Raw genomic sequence first — 4,199 nt, forward strand, 5'->3', positions numbered from 1 at the left:
GGGAGGCTGAGGTGGGTGGATCACCTGAGGTCAGGAGTTGGAGACCAGCCTGGCCAACATGATGAAAACTTGTCTCTACAAAAAATACAAAAGATTAGCCAGGCATGGTGGTGAGTGCCTGTAATCCCAGCTACTCAGGAGGCTGAGGCAGGAGAATTTCTTGAACCCAGGAGGCAGAGGTTGAAGTGAGCCGAGATGGCGCCACTGCACTACAACGTGGGCAACAAGAGTGAAACTGGGTCTTAAAAAAAAAAAAAGAGACAGCATCAATGAGAGCAAACAACAGGGACAATGATGGTGGTAACAGTCCAGAGGAATTTGGCAACATGAGGAGACAGATGTCAACTAAGTGATTTTAAATGAGAAAAGCAAAATGAACATGGAGAGAATTTATATTTTCAGAAGAATCTATTTGAGGTCTGAAAATTCAGTGTGCCCAGTATCAAGAGGACTATACTCATAAACAGAGTTATAAATAGAAACATCATAACCAAGTCAAAAAAGAAAGTATCTATACTGTATTTTCCTTCTGCTGCTGCTGTAACAAAGTATCACAAACTCAGTGGTTTAAAACAACACAAATTAATTTTTCTTTTAGTCCTGGAGGTCAGATGTCTGAAATCAAGGTGTCAGAAAGGCTATGTTCCCTTCTGGAGGCCCTTGGGGGCAATTTTTTCCCTGCCTTCTTCAGCTTTTAAAGGCTACCTGTATCCCTTGGCTCTTGGCCCCTTTGTCCACCTTCAAGGTCAGCAGCACGGTGTCTTTAGAGAAAGAGTTCTCTGACTGCAGCCCCTGCTTCCCTCATCAGATCTCCTTCTCTGGCTGTCTGTCCTGCTTCCTTTTTGTCATCAGATCTCATTCTCTGACTGTCTGTCCTGCTTCCTTTTTCTCAGGACTTTGTGATTACATTGAGCCCATCCAGATCATCCAGGATCATCTTCTCATCTCAAGATTCTTCACTTAATCACATCTGCAAAATTCCTTTTGCTGTGTAAGGTGATGTATTCACAGTTTCTGGGTATTAGGATGTAGACATCTTTGTGGGTGGAGGGAGGAATTATTTTTCTACATATGCTATTTATTTTGTTCTATCAAAAAACTCTTGGGGGGTGCCAAGCATGGTGGCTCACACCTATAATCCTAGCCCTTTAGAAGGCTGAGGTGGGTGGATCATTTGAGGTCAGTAGTTCGAGACCAGTTTGTCCTACATGGTGAGACCCCAGTGTCTACTAAAAATACAAAAATTAGTGGGGCGTGGTGGTGCGTGCCTATACTCCCAGCTACTCGGGAGGCTGAGGTAGGAGAATCACTTGAATCCAGGAGGCGGAGATTGCAGTGAGCTGACATCATGCTACTGCACTCTGGCCCGGGCAACAGAGCGAGACTCCGTCTCAAAAAAAAAAAAAAAAACCAAAAAAAAAAAACAAACTTGGGGTAGTGTTTTCTGGGCATATTTTCAGGAGGACATTGATTAATGGTGTTATATGGGAGAGTATAGAGAATAACCATGAATCATTCATTCACTTGACAAACATTTGTGAAGCATTCCCTGTGCACCAGACATAGTGATACACAGAGCCAGACTTAGGGCAAGGATAACTCTGGGGATATGGGTAAGAACATGCTGAAGATGTAGAGTGTGGTGCTAATGAGCCAGGACTCTGGAGTCTTATGATTTGGCTTTGAATCTTGGCCCCACGATTTATAAACCTTATGACCTAAGCAAATTACTCATCTGTGTTTGCCTCAATTTTGTCACTTATGAAGCTGAGAAAATTAATATCTGTACCATAGGGTTCTAGTGAAGACTAAATAAGGTTATTGATAAAGTTTTTGGCACACTGACTGGCATAAGGAGTTCAAGTAGTGTGGGCATAGAGGAGGAACTAGAGAGGACTACAAACAGAACATGGAGTACTTACTGCCATAGGGCCTTTGGAAAGGCTTTCCAGAGCTAAGCCTTGAAAGTTGAGTTTCATGTCATCGGTTGGGAGTTGAAGAGATGAGGGTTATGCCAGGAGCAGACATAGCGATGAATTTGGAAACCATGAGGAAGGGCTGAGGAGACTGGGGGGAAAAGGCCTGGGAATCAAGGAGGAGCAATATTTAAATATCGTGCTTCAGCCAGGCACAGTGGCTCACGCCTGTAATCCCAACACTTTGGGAGGCCTAGGCTGGTGGATCTCTTGAGGCCAGGAGTTTGAGACCAGCCTGGCCAACATAGCGAAACCCTGTCTCTACAAAAAATACATAAATTAGGCCGGACGCGGTGGCTCACGCCTGTAATCCCAGCACTTTGGGAGGCCGAGGTGGGCAGATCATGAGGTCAGGAGATCGAGACCATCCTGGCTAACTTGGTGAAACCCCACCTCTGCTAAAAATACAAAAAAGTAGCCGGGCGTGGTGGCGGGTGCCTGTAATCCCAGCCACTCGGGAGGCTGAGGCAGGAGAATGGCATGAACCCAGGAGGCAGAGGTTGCAGTGAGCCGAGATAGCGCCACTGCACTCCAGCCTAGGCAACAGAGACTCCGTCTCATAAAAAAAAAAAAAAAAAAAAAACATAAATTAGCTGGGTGTGGTGGTATGCACCTGTTGTCCCAGCTAGCGGGAGGCTCAGGCATGAGAATTGCTTGAATCCTGGAGATGGAGGTTGCAGTGAGCCAAGATCCCGCCACTGCACTCCAGCCAGGGCAACATAGCAAGAACCTATCTCAAAATATCTATATATCTATATCTTTAGATATCTTTAGATAGATATAGATATATAGTGCTTTGATATTGACACAATAATAAGAAATTAGACTTATTTTACTTCTATCCAGAAAAATACCCAAGCCTAAGTGGAAATGACAGAAATAACTTTTATCTCCATATTTGAAAGAAATTTTGATTAATAATGATTTCCTTAATTTTTTGAGTACAATATAAACCCTTCTCTGTGCACCACTCACTGTCAAAACACACTGCCTTCTTTGTGGGGTATCTACTTTGTCCATTTTCCTCTTCACTTTTGTTAATAGGAGCCCAAATATTTTCATGATGAGTGGGCTGTAAACTTTAAAGGAGGCTGGGCTTTTCTCTCACCCCAAGGGTGTAAATCAGGATTGGTTTGAGCCAATCATGACAACCATTGCCTTTGTCATTGGTTAGGACAATGGACATTAGTAAGGAGGGACGTGTGGCACAATTCTTGCTGATGACATAGGGGAGGAAAGGCTTTGGAAAGGTTTTTCTTATCTCTTAAAAAGATAAATGAAGCTGGGTGCAGTGGCTCACGCCTATAATCTCAGCACTTTGGGAGGCCGAGGCCGGCAGATCACTTGAGCCCAGGTGTCTGAGACCAGCCTGGGCAACATGGCAAAATCCCCTCTCTACAAAAAATACAAAAATTGGCCGGGCATGTTGACATGCACCTGTAGTCCCAGCTACTTGGGAGGCTAAGATGGGAGGATCACCTGAGCCTGGGAGGTCGAGGCTGCAGTGAGCCGAGATCACACCACTGCATTCCAGCCTGGGCAACAGAGCCATGTCTCCAAAATAAAAAATATAAAATAAATGAGGGATGTGGCTGCACTCTTTTCTCTTCCAGCTGTGAGATATCAGTGGGCAAGGATGTGACGCCTGAAGATGTGGCATCTACCTTGAAACAGCCAAGGACCTGAGGACGAAGCCAGCATCTGAGGAAAACAGACAGAAAGGATCTGGATACATGATGAGGTAAATGAGCTGCTAGATTATCCAAACCTGGAATAATAATAAAATATGTCATGTAGTATGTTTATATGTAGTATATTCAAGTACATTCAATGTTAAAGTCAATCATGATATTCTTCCCCTTCTTACAGCCTGAAAAGTATCTTGCATACACAACTGGTGGCACAGAATCCTGACAAACCTCTCATCAGAAATCAACCACAGGCTCTCTATGCTCTTACCAAAACGCTGGCTTTGAGAAATAATTATGAATGAAAATTACTGATGTGATTTTCAGGTGAGAGACCCTATTAGACAAAACTTCGGATTCATTTTTTTCTCTTGAGTAAAACATGGGGAAAAATCTTTCCAATTTTATCTTTGAATCAAACTATATCATGAAAGGGCTATGTTTTTATCCATTACAATTAATACTATGAAGGGTCCAGCAATAGAATACATCACCTGTATTAACTATATAACTATCTTTCAGAATTAATTCCTGC

At 43.3% G+C, this 4,199-nt stretch overlaps 1 long non-coding RNA gene across 1 annotated transcript; it reads left to right on the forward strand.

Annotated features, from left to right (window-relative positions):
• The first annotated feature begins 558 nt into the window (after window positions 1-558).
• On the forward strand, window positions 559-3,623 carry LOC129032580 (uncharacterized). The gene is made up of 3 exons (XR_008501398.2): window positions 559-745; window positions 894-996; window positions 3,590-3,623. It is a non-coding gene; the product is annotated as an uncharacterized LOC129032580 (long non-coding RNA).
• Window positions 3,624-4,199: the final 576 nt, after the last annotated feature.

Source organism: Pongo pygmaeus, chromosome 2 (assembly GCF_028885625.2).
Source record: "Pongo pygmaeus isolate AG05252 chromosome 2, NHGRI_mPonPyg2-v2.0_pri, whole genome shotgun sequence".
Taxonomy (NCBI): domain Eukaryota; kingdom Metazoa; phylum Chordata; class Mammalia; order Primates; family Hominidae; genus Pongo; species Pongo pygmaeus.